This window comes from Mustela erminea, chromosome 7, assembly GCF_009829155.1.
Source record: "Mustela erminea isolate mMusErm1 chromosome 7, mMusErm1.Pri, whole genome shotgun sequence".
NCBI classification, from domain to species: domain Eukaryota; kingdom Metazoa; phylum Chordata; class Mammalia; order Carnivora; family Mustelidae; genus Mustela; species Mustela erminea.
This window is the reverse complement of record NC_045620.1, coordinates 27,087,182-27,103,177: the sequence shown is the minus strand read 5'-3', so window position 1 is coordinate 27,103,177 and position 15,996 is coordinate 27,087,182. Positions and strand designations below refer to the sequence as shown.

Sequence of the window (15,996 nt, the reverse complement as noted above, 5' to 3'; positions counted from 1 at the left end):
GTCGAGGGGTCCGAGCAAGAGACTACAACTCCCAAAATGCTTCGCTGGACAGCCCTGCGGGTCGCGCATGCTTCAAGAAAGGCCTGCCGGCTTGTCGACTCGTCAGCTGGGTGAAGCGCAGGAAACATAGGGACCGCCATCTTAGCTTGGGACAAACCAATTGTACACCTACGGGAGGTTCTTCTTCTTTACCTCGTCAGTTCTTCACAAGTAGTGAAATAAAATGCGCTTAATTATTGCAAATCTCTTTATTATGCTTTACATTGAGAATGTCTTCCATTTTGTCCCCCACTTCGGAACCACAACTGCAGAGATACAATAGCACGTCCCAGCATGGCCGCACTCAGGCGGATTCCGCTGGGGGTGGAGTCGGAAGAGATCCCGCCCCCCCTCCTGGTAGGAGGGGGTTTCCGCTTCCGGCAGCGGCGGCCGCAGCCTCGCTCTGGTCCCTGCGGCTGGCGGCCGAGCCGTGTGTCTCCTCCTCCGCCGCCGCCATATTGTCTGTGTGAGGAGAGGGGAGAGCGGCCACCGCCGCTGCCGCTTCCACCACAGGTACGGTGGGAGCCGCCAGGCGAGGTCGTTGGGTGTGGAGGTGGGCCCAGGATGGGACAACGGGGCGCGGTATCCCCTCGCGCTCCCAGCGGACTCCGGAGCGGCCCGTCGCCTTCCCCTGCCCCCCCCGCCACACACACACATCAGCCGAGGCCCCTGCAGCCCATCGGGGAGGCCTGGGGCCACCCTCCAGGACGGGGAGCGAGGCTTAGGGGGCAGAGGCTGATGTGAGGGTGGGAACTGGCTTTCGGGACTCCCGCTAATTGCTGGGGAGAGGGCTGGACTGGGGCGGGGACTAGGGGGGCAACTTGGAAGAGGGGGTTGCTGGAGGGGGAAGGGAGCTTGAGGGGTGGGGCCACTAGGGGATGCTCGAGGAGGGTGCCTAGGGGAGTGGTGCCTGCTGGGTAGGGTGGGGTGAACCCTCCCGCGGAGCGGAGCCGCTGGAGTAGGGGCCTTCTAAGGGTCCCTCTGGGCCAGGCTGGGCTTCCCACCTGCAGACTGGGGTGCAGAGGGGAGGGAACCCCGGGCGAGGTCTCTGGGGATAAAGGGGGAGGGGACCACGAAGTGGGGCAGAATGGGTGGAGTTGGAGTTAAAGGTTAGTTGGGAGCCTAGGTGGAAGAGAAGTATGTAGAATGAAAGCTTGGCCAACAGTATACATGTTAAGTTTGTGACCTTTTGAAAGAGTACGACTTTTATTTTCGTTTTGGTTATTTTGTTATTATTTTGCAGCGTTGGAACGTTACTAGTCTAGGCAGGTGATGGGTGGAGCTTCAGTAGTTTGTTTTTGGAAAGCAAAGTCAGGGTTGGAAGAAGTCGCTTCTTGACTTGCTATTGTGGGAAGGGAAGAGTTCTGAAAAGAAGGTGGTAAATTAATTTGGAAAGACTTGATTACCTTTCCTACTGAGTTCTATGAGAAGGGCATGGGGAGAGGACAAGAAAAGAAAACTAGAAAGGGACGATTTTTCTAGGAGTTGGGAGACTGCATTACATCTAAGGAGTGGCAATACAGGCTAGTGGTAAAGAACCAGAGTGCTTGGGTTCTCAAATATCAGTGCCATTACTGCTTAGCTGTGTGCCCTAATCTTTGTAATCCTTGGTTTCCCTATCTGTAAAGTGGGGGTAGTATTTCCTAGATCATACAGTTATGGTGAGCAATAAATAAGATAATTTTTGTCAAGTGTTTACCACAGTGCCTGACAGGTAGTAAGTGCTTGATAGATTAAAGGGACTAGCTGGTATATTTGGGCTTTCTCTGTTCTAGGTAAAATTTGTGGTCAACAATTTAACAGTAGGCAAGACTTCAGAATGTTACTTTTGTAGTAATTGTTGCAGTTTTTTTCTTTTGTTGTAAGTCAGTTGACTTAATTGGCTTGGTGGACCTTTGACTGAAAGACTAGTACCAATAACTCAATCTTTCCCAAGTCATTTAGAAAAACTTCACCTGCTGTTTTATCTGGACAGGTTTACCCTTCTGTGACTTTGAAATACTTACTTTCATGTGCCATTGGGGAGGGTGCATGATTTCAAGAAAGAATGAAAAGATTTGAAGTTTGCTCAGATTGATTTATCAACTGATTACAAAGTTAGGTCACCCTGGGACAACTTCTGTTAAAACAAAAACATGCCCAGTTATGTTCTCTTGTGTGGAATAAAGTAAGGAAGAGAAGCATATATTTAAGGGGAACATTGGGTTATTTCTATGTAAAGGGTTTATTGCCTTGCTGTCTGGGGATGAAACAAGTGGCGGCTTCTTTCCCACAGTGTATTTTTAGTTCTCCTGTTGCCTAGCCACTCTTACAGGGTGAATCTTTGATTTTACTCAGAACAGACACCTTTACTTGACAGTCTTTTGGGGAGAGGGGGAATTTTCTTCAGAACTGAGTTTAAAGCCTTACATGGGGTTTGTGTTTATAGTAGACAGAATGCCACCCCTCCCCCAAAAGATGTCAGTACTTTAATTCCCAGGTTCTATAAATATGTTACATGGTAAAAGGGACTTTACAGGTCTAATTAGGGTTAGGAATCTTAAAATAGGAAGATTATTCTTCATTTCATGGGTAGGCCCAGCCTAATCACATGAGGCCTTAAAAGCAGAGAACTCTCTCCACCTGGGAGTCAAGAGAGGGCAAAAGGGTGAAATCAGAGATTCCAGTCATGAGAGGGATTCCATTTGCTGTTGCTAGAGGGGGCCACAGGGAAACATGAGAAGGAATACGGGCAGCCTCTAGTAGCAAAGACCAGCCCTAGCTGACAACCAGCAAGGAAATGGAGACCTCAGTCCTACAACCATGAGAAACTGACCAACAACCTGAATGAGCTTGGAAGTGGATTTTTTTTTTTAACCCCCTGTTTCTTCCCTTTTAAAGAGTTTATTTATTTATTTATTTATTTATTCACAGAGAGCACAAGTAGGCAGAGCAGGAGGCAGAGGGAGAAGCAGGCTCTCCACTGATCAAGGAGCCCAATGTGGGGCTCGATCCCAGGACTCTGGGACCATGACCTGAGCTGAAGGCAGCCACTTAACCAACTGAGCCACCCAGGCGCCCCTTGGAAGTGGATTCTTGCCCAGAGTTTCTAGCAGGGAATTGATTTTAGCTTTGTGGGACCCTAAGCAGAAGACATAGCCACATCCAACAAACTTCTGACCTACAGAAACTGTAACAAATTTCTGTTGTTTTAAGCCACTCCTGTTGGTTGTAATTTGTTACTGCAGCAGTAGAACACTAGTACAGATTTTTGGTACCTAGAGTGAGGTACTGTTACCTAAAAACGTGGAAGTGGATGAAAGCCAGAAAAATTTTGAGGCGTATGATAGAAAAGGCCTAGAAGAGATTGTGGAAATACGGGTATTGACTGCAAACTAGGGCTCAGGTGGCAATGAGGTAGGCTTTGGAAACTGGAGGAAAGAAGAAAGAAGATCTTTGCTACATAGTGGCCAAAAAAGTTTAGAATTGTATCCTTTGGTTATGTGAAAAAGAGAACTGGTAAATGATGAACCTGGCTATCCAGCAGAGGAGATTTCCAAGCAGAGTGTTGAAGGTGCAGTCTGGTGTGTTTGTGGATGTGAGTCTGACTAATGGAGTGAACTCCTGTGAAATTTATAGAAAGCCACTTGAGGTCCTTGAGGATTTTATACTATCAGAAACAATGCCAGCTTGGATTGAAAAAGACGGTAGAAAGTTAAAGAAGGCTGTTAAAACCCCCAAGTTCTAGGCAGGAAACAGACTGATAAAGCGCAAGCGTGAGTATGCTGCTTTTCATTAATAAAAGTGGGTGACTCGGAGGGTGGAACCAAGCGCGCAGAGAAGTGGAGCTGAAAGCTACAGAGGATTTCCCCCTTAACTTTGAAAAGGAGCAAAGTTTGCCCAGATTTTGAAACTGCTTTGGACCAGTGGATCGGTTTTGTCTTCCATTTTTCTTGCTGGAACTGGAATGTCTTTAATTGTTGCCCTGTACCTGTCCCACCATTGTATATTGGGAGCAGATAATTTTTTTGTTTTCAGGAATTGTGCCTCATGAGTTGTACTTAATTGTATTATGCCCAGGGCCTCATCCACACCTGATTTAAAAGATGAGATTTGGGACTTTTTAATTGATCAGGTTTAGGTGAGTTTTTTGGACTTCGAGTTAATACTATAATGGAATGAGACCTCAGAATGTGGGAGGAATGTATTTTGCGTTTGGGAGAGATGTGAATCTCTGGAGGTCAGAGGGTGGGCTGTGGTAGAATAAATGATACCCTGTCCCCCTCCCCTAAACCCTGGAATCTGAATATATTAACATTATGTGGCAAAAGGAACTTTGCAAATATAATTATGGTTTAAGTATCTTAAGATAGGAAGATTACCCTGGATTTCCTGAGTGGGTCCAATCTAACATGAAGGCAGAGAACTTTCTCCAGCTGGAGTCAGAGAGATGGGCAGAACAAGTTGGAGATTCAAAACATGAGAGGGACTCAGCCTACCATTACTGGAGGGGACCTCATGGAAAGCATGTGGGCAGCCCTGCCTGACAGCCAGCAAGGAAATGGGGGCATCAGTCATACAACCATAAGAAACTAAACTTACCTAACAATCTAAATGAGCTTGGAAGCAGATTTTACCCTGGAGTTTTCCAACAAGGAACAGAGCAAAGTGGACATCTTGATTTTGGTCTTGTAGGACCCTAAGTAGAAGACCCACCCAAGCCCACCTGACTTCTGGCCTGTAGAAACTGTGAGATAATAAATTTGTGTTGTTTTATATTTGTGGTAATTTGTTATAGCAACAGTAGAAAACTAACGGGGGGGGTGATTTTATTTAAGAATTTGGGGGGATTTTCTAGAGAACAAAAGTACCAAGGATTATTTTGCGAAGCTTTTTGGTCCTAGAAGACTTCGTATAGTAATTGCATTAAGTGGAACCTGTGCCTTTTTTCTTTGGTGTTTAAATATCCTGTCATTGTCCTTAAATGCAGTTTGAATTGGTTAGATGACTAGCTTGGTAAAATGTAGATTCTAGAGCTCTAACCCATTTTGGTAGGATTTATCCTATAAATTGGTGATTTTTCCATGCCAAAAATTGGTGATTTTTCTGAAGTTATGACTTCAGAAATAAATATCTTGGATTAGTGACATAATTTCTTCATTACCTTTTATTGGTTGAATGAAGGAGTAAGTTTATATTAGAGCCCTTTAAAGACTTACTTCCAGCTTTTTAGAGGAGATGGAAATGGGTGGTCCTTTTTTGTGAATTGATAACCATCCGTGCGTGTACAGTAGTCCGTTCTTTTTACATCTATCTCAACCCATAATGGTAAGGTCTTTTCTCCCTGTCATTATCATTTGAGGTTATCATTTGTCATTTGTCATTATCGTTATCATTGGTGTCAGATTGGGGAATTATAATTGCAGAATGGAGTGCTCTAGCTCTTAAGAAAGGCTGTTTGTTTTTGTTTGGCAGTGGTATCCTATTGATTAGATTGATAAAATGTGGACTCAACTTCAGTGAGGACTTCAGAAGTTGGAGGAAAGAAGTCCCAATTCTTTTTGAGTTCGTTACCTGAATAGAAAAATGATTATAAAATTAGAACATTTCAGGGTATGAAGGACTTTTGAGACTATGTGTTTGACTGTAGGGTTTAGAATAAAGGAAATTGGGCCACATGAAGGTTAAGTGGCTCAAGCAAGTATCAGCCCTAGAGCTGGCCTAGAATCCTGGTCCAGGCAATGGAGATACATGGCTTTTGAACCATATTCCCTGTGTACCCCTGCCTTGCCCTTTTTCTAGGTTTTACCTTGGACAGATTCTCTCTCTGTGCCTCACTTTCCTCATGGAGTCATTGTGAGAATTGCCACAGTGAATGTAACATATTTAGCAACCATGTGAAGTGCTCCAGAGATAGATGTTAACTGTTACAACATTTATGGTAATTGTTTTGGCAACTCTATGACAACCTCTGCATAATACAGTCAATTTGTATTAGTTCAGAAACTGACACATGATGGGACTTGGCATTGGGTTAGGTGTAAGGTAAGGTCTTAGCACTTTAAGGTAATAATAATGTTTGTGATGTTTGATTCAAAATGAGAAACTGATTGGGGCATCTGGCTGGCTCAGTCAGGGGAGCTTGCAGCTCTTAATCACAGGGTTGTGAGTTTCAGCCCCAGGTTGGGTATAGATTACTTAAAAATAAAATCTTTTTTAAAACATGAGAAATGGATTTGATCTTTGATATCACAGTTCATTGGATGATCTGGGCCAACTTTGTTTCCCAAGAAAATTAGTGCGTTTGTACACCTAAATGTCTTTGAACTCCTAAAATTGGTAATTTCAAAAGTGGTATATCATTTAGTTGTTGCTTAGAAATCTGGGCCAGCTAGCCTTTCAGACAAAGAAATTACTCCAGGATTAAGGAAAAGGAACTGCTGTCATTGTAACAAAGGATATATTTACATTGGGCTATAGATAATTGGTAGTTTTAAAAAAAATTTGTTTTGGTATTCTCAGGGGTAGGTTTCAGCAGACCTGGTTGCTGACCAATACGCGTTTTCCCCCCAACATAGAAATCACGGGTTGAGTCTTTAAAAGTTTACAGTGGAAGAATTCACAATCACGCTGGGAGTGGTATTTCATTGGTGTCTACAAATCCTGTGTCTTTTAGCCTTAGATATGAGACGCCTACTTAGCAACAGTTGCTATGGTGGACAAGCTTTTTTTACATTAGTGGTGATGTTTTCATCTATAGAAAATACTGGGTTACCTGATGTGAGGGTTTTAGGGTTAAATACCAGGTTACACTTAGAATGATCTAATTTATATGTGTCACATCTTAAATGCCTTTATTTTGGCCACTTTTTTCTTTTCTTTTTATACTTTCTGGCCTCATGGATTTCTCTGATAGGTTTTTATTAGCTGAAACATTTTAATCTGCTTGGAAAAGTGAACACTTGGAATTTTTCTGAAGTTATGGCTAATACACTAATGGCCATTTCTCAATTTAGGTATCTCATTAATGTGCTATAAATTTTAAGAAAGCAACCCTGTTAAAAATGAATGGATAAATTATTTTTGTTAAAAAATTGAATTTCTAACTGGTCAGAAGATGTTATTACTTCAACAGACCACGGAATGCCTGTTACATATCTCGTAGGTGCTGTGCTAAGGATCTCTAGATAGTCCCTGTCCCCAACCTTACAACTGAATGACATTCTGTAATAGTGATGTATCATTCCACAGCTTAGTAGCTTTCACAGTGTAGTAGCTTTTTGAGATGTTTTCTTATGAAAATTCCTATTGGCTTTTTATCTTTGTTGGGGGGAGGGTATGGTTTCTGAAACAGCTACAGAAATCCGTAGCGGAGGGATTGAGAATTTCATTCTCTCTCTCTCTCTCTCTTTTTTTTTAATTTGACTGGGAGAGATCACAAGTAGGCAGAGCAGCAGGCGGGGGGGTGGGGGGAGCAGGCTCCCTGCTGATCAGAGAGCCTGTTGTGGGGCTCAATCCCAGGACCCTGAGATCATGACCTGGGCTGAAGGCAGAGGCTTAACCTGAGCCACCCTGGTGCCCCAGAGAATTTCTCATTTTTAATGGAGGGGGCACAGAGGATAGTTGGAAAGAACTCCAGCTTTGGGGTGAGGTGACCAAATGTGGAGGTTACTTCACCTCTCTTAAACCTGGATTTTGCCATCTCTCCAATTGGGATAGCAACTGCCATGGACAGTTTATTAACCTTCAGTTTCTTCATCTGTAAAATGGGAATATAAATAGTACTTGCATCAGAGTGTTCTTGTGAGGATTAATAACTAAAGCACCAGTTAGTGTTTTCTCAGGGTTACTGTGAGGGTGAAAAGAGTTATTTTATAAAATGCTGGGTGCCTGACTAATATGAATTCTTTCTCTTTGCTGTCAGTGGAGACAGTGTGTTTGTTTATTCAGTGCTGCTACTCTTTATTCTATTTTTATTTTTTGCTCCTAGGAATTCTTATTTTTTAATGAGGACTTTTGACCTGTACTTCCTGTTTCTGGTGTGTCTTGCTGGGTGAGTGTGAGTGAGCTCCTGAATTGGTGTTGGTTAGGGCTGGGTCGGTATATAAGTTACACCCAGTGTAGATTGCCTCAGTTGCTCAAGTACAGTGTGCATTGCCAGAGTGGTTATCTAGTTTTGGTGAATCTAGGGTTCTCATCTAGATAGCAAAGTGAATGTTCCCATCTCAGACTCAGGGAAAGTTCAAGGTTTGCTCACTTAGAGCCTTGTGGACCTGGATCAGAGGTCTTAATTCCCAGTGGTTCTTTTGATCATAGTTTACTTGGGTTTGGGCATTATGTGTTAGGAATATGTTTAGAGTAGTTTTTCCTGTATTGACATCTTTATGTCCTAGTCTCTCAGGTAACCCACTAATTTTTTTGTTTGTTCTGTTTTTTTTTTTTACGATATTTATTTATTTGATAGAGGGAGAACGCATGAGGTGGAGGAGGGTCAGAGGGAGAAGTAGACTCCCTGCTGATCAGGGAGCCCGAGGCGCAGGTCTCTGTCCTTGGTCTCCGTCCTTGGTCTCCAGGATCATGGCCTGAGCCAAAGGCAGTTGCTTAACCAACTGAGCCACCCAGGTGCCCTGTTTGTTCTGTATTCTTAAATCACACACTGTAGGCAGAGCATGAACCTATCTTTATCAGTACTTTAAAGTGATAAAGCATTCTGTGTATTTTTGGACTATATAGATTGAATACAAATAACCATCTGCTTTGGAGTTGGTCTCCCATCTTTTTTTTTTTTTTTTTCCTTTTTTTAGTCTTACTTGAGAGAGCACAAGCCATTGTGGGGGGTGGTGAGGGCGGAGAGGGAGAAGCTGACTCCCCACTGAGCAGGGAGCCCTTGAGGGGCTCTGTCCCGAGACCCTGAGATCATGACCTGAGCTAAAGGCAGACCCTTAAACAACTGAGCCACCCAGTCACCCAGTCTTCCATCTTTTAAAACCCAATTTTTATACTATTGTGGCCTGCTAACCAGCGCATTTAGGTAAGAGACTAATGAAGACTCCTGATTGTTGAAACATCTCCACCCTTCATCTTGCCTCCACATTAATTTATTTTTTTAGATTTTTTTTATTTATTCATTTGACAGAGGGAGAGAGATCACAAGTAGGCAGAGAGAAGGGGGGAAGTAAACTCCTTGCCGAGCAGAGAGCCCAATGCAGGTCTCGGTCCCAGGACCCTGGAATCATGACCTGAGCCGAAGGCAGAGGCTTTAACCCACTGAGCCACCCAGGCGCCCCTTGCCTCCACATTTAAAGCAGCCCATTTCATTGTAATATTTATGGTAGGCTGTTAATTTAATTAATGTGCAGAATTAGGGAAATAGTGTTGAATTAGTGAAAATAACCTATTTAGGTTTTGAATCCTAAACATACTAGGTTTCAAATTTGGCCTCCATCATTTCGTAGTCCTTTGGTCTTTGGCAGGTCATTTAACCGCTGAACCTCTTTCTCTCTCTTCCTCCCTTTCCTTCCTCCACCCCTTCTTCCTTTCCTTTCCTCTCCCTCCTTCCTTCCTTCTTCTTTTCTTTTGCACAGTGAAAGGTGTGGGGTGGTGGGAAGGGGAGAGGGAGAATGTTAATGCAGGTTCCATGCCCATTGTGGGGCTCAGTTTCACAACCCTGAGATCATGACCTGAGTTGAAGTTAGGAGTTGGGCACTTAACCAGCTGAGTCACCCAGGCACCTCTGAACCTGCTTTTTAAAATTATTATTATTATTATTTCTTCTTTTTATAAAGATTTGTTTTAGAGAAAGAGAGAATGTGGATGGGGGAGGGGCAGAGGGAGAATTGGAGAGAGAGAGAGAAAATGTCAAGCACCTGGGTGCAGGGCTTGGTCTTAGGACCTGAGACATGACCTGAGCTGAAATCAAGAGTCCAGCATGAATGGGCTGAGCCGCCCAGGTGCCCCTACACCTGTTTATTTCTAAAATGGGAGTTTACATTTCCTCCCATGCCTGGTTTGTAAGAGGCATTCAAATGGAAAGCAGTAGTTACTACATATTTTATTTTATTTTACTTATTTTTTTTTAAAGATTTTATTTATTTATTTGACAGAAATTACAAGTACACTGAGAGGCAGGCAGAGAGAGAGAGAGAAGGAAGCAGGCTCCCTGCTGAGCAGAGAGCCCGATGCGGGACTCGATCCCAGGACCCTGAGATCATGACCTGAGCCGAAGGCAGCGGCTTAACCCACTGAGCCACCCAGGCGCCCCTAGTTACTACATATTTTAGATTACTCTGGATTTCAGTTGAAGTTTTCTGTCTTTGGGTTCCAGAGGGTCCTGGCCAGTGGAATAAAGTTTCAGATTATGACTTTATTTAGACTGTGGGACCTGATAAAATGATATACAGATGAAGATTTCTTTGCCCGTGATTTATTATATTCTGCATTGTTGGAGACAGTACTCTGTCAGGTGTTTGAGGTGGAGCTGTGTTAATTCAAGTCAAACCGCTTGGCTTTCCTTACAGTGCTTCCCTTCATTGGAAGACCTCCAACTGTTGCTGTTATTTATGTAACATTGACACTTTGATTCCTTTTCTGGCTTAAAGGTAGGGAAATAAAATACAGAGAGCCCAAATGGTAATGTTTTTTGTTATTCCATCCTCCCTTGTTTGTTTTATGGAAAAGCTTGAGTGTATTGCCTTTTAAAAGGAATGTTGTAAATTTTGTAGATGGAAATAAAGACAGAAGGCCCAGTAATGTGTAGGGTTGTAATGTCTTAAATATCCTTCAGGTTTGTGTAAGTGATAACTTTGTGAGTTAATCAGGTTTATTGTGAATATTTATATTCCAAATTTGGACCTTTAACAGGGACAGAAAAAACTTACATTGTTGGCTTTGAACGGGTAGTTTTTCTGTTTATTCAGTGTGCACTAGGTTAGAGTCTGTTAAGGGGTCAAGGAGCTAATTGTTAACCTTTTGACCTGTATATTCTTCCCCAATTAAAAAAAAATACCACTATTTACATCGCTTAGTTTGATAGGTGAGGGAGATTATTGTTCATGACCTTGAGACAAGAAAGTAGAATAATCATAAAGTGGAGGGAGAAAGGCAATTTCATTTAATGTTACATTCAAGTTTACCATTAACCTGTTTTCTTCTGGTTTAGTCTTCCAAGTCAGGGTTGCTTCATTTAGTTTGTATTTGTTGTTTTTGTTTTTTGTTTGTTTTTGTGCCAATGACTTCCATCCAAATAGATGGTCTCTCAGAAGAAATGTTTTGCTTGTTAATGGTATATCTGGACTAAAAGCTCAAAAGATGATTATATGCATTCCCCTTGAAACAAGGGGACTTACGAAATAGTTTTTTCAGCCTACTGCATGGATTTTGGCAATTTCAGCTTCCGATCTCTATATGTCATTTAAACCAGGATTTTTTCAGCCAATGTACTACATCAGCAGGAGTTACAGATGTGCTGAGGTACTGGTCCCCTCAACCCTCTGGCCATTCATGCAGGCTGCAGGGTGTCTAAGCCAATGACCTTGGGTCCAGAAGTCTCAAAATCACTCATCCCAGTATGCCGTACAAATACTACTTTCCCTTGGTGTTTTGACTTTAAAAAGGCAGTAAGCACTGATAGAGAACATTTGGTAACTTTTTCTTTTTTTTTTTTTAACAGTTTTAAGATACAAAAGGCCACAAATCTTAAAATAATCTTGACTTGAAATTTAGAAAAGACCATTTTTAAGTATCTCTCAGACCCTCAAGTAATTCTCTTCCCACATAAAATTCAGGAGATCTATACCTTGGGGCACCTGGCTGGTTTACTTGGTAGAGCCTGTAACTTATCTCAGGATTATGTAAATTTAGTCCCATGTTGGATATGGAGATTGCTTGAAAATAAAATCTTTTGGGGGCACCTGGGTGGCTCAGTCATTAAGCATTTGCCTTCAGCTTGGATCATAATCCCAGGGCCCTGAGATCGAGCCCTACATCCAGCTCTCTGTTTGGCGGAAAGCTTGCTTCTCCCTCTCCCACTTCTCTGGCTTATTTATGCTCCCTCCCTCGCTGTCTCTCTTCTCTGTCAAATAAATGAATAAAATCTTTTTTAAAAAGAAAAGAAAATCCTTTCCCCCCAGCTCAAAAAAAGCGATACTTTAAAAAGAACTATAGGGGCATGTGGGTGGCTCGGTCCATAAAGTGTCCAGCTCTTGATTTCAGCTCAGGTCATGATCTCAGGGTGGTAAGGAGGAGCCCCATAGTAGGTCTGTGCTCGGCAGGCGTGGAGTCTGCTTAAGATTCTCTCTCCCTCCCTATCCCCATCTCCCCACTTACACATCCTCACTCTTTCAATAAATAAAATCTTTTAAAAAAAAAAAAGACTATAAATTATATAAGTTTAGACACTTGTGAAGAAATTCATGTTCTTACTTTTTTATACAGTGAAGCAAAAACTCGAGTACCCTTGCTTAAAACTGTTGTCTTCACCTCAGTGACTCTGCCACTGTATCTTTTCTGAAGCTGACATTTTGTTAATCATTTGTCAAGCTTCCTCCTCATGCTAGAACATAAATTGAAGCCTAGGATACATTGTCTTCCTCTTATCCCTTCAGGAAAGGATGGGATATACTTAGTTTGAGAAATTTAAATGTTTAATATTTATGTAAATTATCAAATTAACCTTTTAAAATGGTTAATGGTTTTATAGTGTTAATAATAGGATTTTTAATTCGGCCGGGGTTTACAGATTCCTCTGAGTCTGTAACAGAAGGTGCAGACCTTTCCTTCAAAAAATGTACCTGCACGGGGTATATACTTGCAGAGAGTTTTGTGGGCCTCTGATCTCTATTGATGGACTCCATTTTCTTTCTTTCTTTTTTTTTTAAAGAGTTTATTTATTTATTTGACAGAGATCACAAGTAAGTAGAAAGGCGGCGGGGGGGGGGGGGGGGGGCAAGCTCCCCGCTGAGCAGGGAGCCCGATGCGGGCTCGATCCCAGGACCCTGAGATCATGACCTGAGCCGAAGGCAGAGGCTTTAGCCCACTGAGCCACCGAGGCGCCCCCGATGGACTCTGTTTTCAGTGCTATAATTTATGTAGCCCAAATAATAATTTCCCCTTTTATTATTTTTAGTTCTGTAACATTTGCCTGACTTTATCATTTGTCACGGTATTATGCTCTTTCAACAGACATTTCTGGACCATATGCATCTTTCTGTGATAGACTCCTGAGGGTACAGAGGCACTATTTTCTGCCCTTGGAATTTTGTTTAGCTAGAAAGTCGGATGTGTGACAGTACAGTGACTGTGCTAGATTGAAGGAGTAAACAAAGAGTGCTATTGGAGTGCAGAGGAAGGGTCTTGACCATTAGAATTTTTTTGTAAATCCATGTTTGACTCTGCATTTCATTTCACTTCTTTCTTTCTTTCTTTCTTTCTTTCTTTCTTTCTTTCTTTCTAAGATTTTATTTATTTATTTAACAGGGAAAGATCACAAGTAGGCAGAGAGGCAGGCAGAGAGAGAGAAGGGGAAGCAGGTTCCCCACTGAGCGGAGTGCCCCATGTACGGCTTGATCCCAGGGTCCTGGTATCGTGACCCAAGCTGAAGGCAGAGGCTTTAACCCACTGAGCCACCCAGGCGCCCCTGATTCTGCGTTTCTTAATTGGCAAAAGGTATATTGTGAATTGGAATTCTAAATAGTCTTAAATTGAGGACTTAAATGTGCTTGCCACTGCATGTAATAATGCTGGGTATTTTCTTTGCCCATATTTCCCCTCAGTTACCTTTATAAGATACATAGTATTAATTTTCTTTCTTTTTTTTTTTTTTAAGATTTTATTTATTTATTTGACAGATAGAGCTCACAAGTAGGCAGAGAGGCAGGCAGAGAGAGGGGGGGAAGCAGGCTTCCCGCTGAGCAGAGAGCCCCATGCGGGGCTCGATCCCAGGACCCTGGGATCATGACCCAGGCCGAAGGCAGAGGCTTAATCCACTGAGCCACCCAGGCGCCCCCATAGTATTAATTTTCTAATCTTACATATGTATTTAGTGTAGAGCAGGGATTGCTAACCCAAATACCTACAGGACTACAGGAGTCGGACCAATAAGATAAATGAATTGTCCAGGTTTACCTGTGGCATCTCCATGGGTTGGGTTTTAGAGGTTATTGTTGGATAACACAAGTTAGCTGATCCAAGTGATTTTTATCAGTGCAGGAGTACAGAATTATTGTATCTAACAGACCTACCTACTTTTTCTTCTTCTTTTGAGAAATTGAAGGTTAATTTTTTGTTGTTTTGGGGGTTGGCAGCTAAGTCACACTTAAATATTTATAATGAAAATTTTTAGTACATAATTCAATTTTTGTACTATAATATGTAATATTACATAATACGTAATATTGTAATATGTAATAATATGTAATAGCTGATTGACTTTTTTTAAGGGTTTTGTTTTGTTTTTTTTAAGAGCAAGAGCGTGTTTGCATGCATGAGTTGGGGGAGAGGCAGAGAAACAGGGGAAACAGACTCCATGCTGAGCAGGGAGCCCAACGCAGGCTTGATCTCACAACGCTGAGATTGTGACCTGAGCCAAAACCAAGAGTTGGACACTGAACTGACTGTGCAACTCAGGAGCCCCCATAGCTGATTCACTTTCTGAAAAAACATGAAAAACTTGTACATGAATGTTCTTCATAGCAGCATTGTTCATAGTGGCCAAAGAGAGGAAGCAGCGCAGATGTCTTATCAACTGATGGATGAACAAAATGTAGTATAGCCTTACAGCAAATTCAGCTGTATAAAGGAATGAACTACTGTGACAGAAACTGCAACATGGATGAACCTTGAAAACATACTAAATGAAACGAAAGAAGCCACATAAGGTCACATTGCGTGATTGATTCAGTTTGTATGGAATGTCCAGGATAGGCAAATCCATAGAGATAGGAAACAAATTGGCAGGGGTGGTGGAGCATTAGGAATGACTGCTGTGGAGTGTTGGGTTTCTTTTTGATGTGATAGAAATGTTCTGGAATCAGATGGTGATGATGGTTGCACATTGTGAATATATTAAAAACCATTGAATTGTGCACTTTAAAAGAGTAAGTTTTATGTAGTGTGGATTTTATTTTGAGTTTTTCTTTTTCTTTTTTTTTTTAATTTAAGATTTTATTTATTTATTTGAGAGAGAGAGAGCAGGAGAGAGGAGGATCAGAGGGAGAAGCAGACTCCTGCTGAGCAGGGAGCCCATTGTGGGACTCCATGATCATGACCTGAGCCAAAGGCAGTCTCTTAACCAGCTCTCTTATCAAAAGAAAAGAAAAGAAAAAGTCTGTGTGAGCCAAATGGGATATTGTTTGCTGTAGAACAGAATGAGTAAGCTGTGGATCTAGACAATAAATCACTGCCTCTCTGTGACCTTACAGCGATTACTCCAATTTGCCTTCTGTAAAATGGGGAAAATATTACCTACAACTTGTTAGGTTTAAAAGTAGTAAATATAAATCCCAAGAAGTGGTAACTGACCCTCCATAGGCTTTCATATATCATTAGAGTTAGAAGCCAGCCAGTGTTTGCTGCCCTAAGTTCCATCCTGTTTTTTATTGTTAGCAAGTTTAGAACAACCCTCCCTGTTGTTTACTGCTTATTGGTCACCTACAGGAAGTATGTGGTTGTCTCCTATGTAACCTCCATGACAGTAAAGGAAAAAGTAGGGGAAGGTATTAATCCTTATATTCTGCAGTTTCCTCACTATAATCCAATAACAGAGTCAGGGTTGTATTTCTTCTCAGTGGTTACAGTGTTCCCATTCTTTCTATAACCTCCTGGTGCCTTATAAATCCAAGGTTCATGTCTTTCAGTAATAAATTTCTGTGGCTCTATCACGGAGTGTCAGACACTGTGCTGATCACATGGGTAAATCACATAGCCTCATAAATATTTGTGGCTCCAGGGGCACCTGGGTGGCTCAGTTGGTTAAGTGTCTGC

General features: G+C 42.1%; 1 protein-coding gene across 2 annotated transcripts in view; it reads left to right on the top strand.

Annotated features, from left to right (window-relative positions):
- Positions 1–413: 413 nt before the first annotated feature.
- CSNK2A1 (casein kinase 2 alpha 1) overlaps positions 414–15,996 on the top strand; it is a 55,465-nt gene continuing 39,882 nt past the window's right edge. The window contains exon 1 of one of the 2 annotated variants that reach the window (XM_032351125.1): positions 414–552. The gene's annotated coding sequence lies outside the window, so the exon portion shown is untranslated. The remainder of the gene's footprint in view (positions 553–15,996) is intronic. The other variant, XM_032351122.1, reaches the window with a different exon arrangement.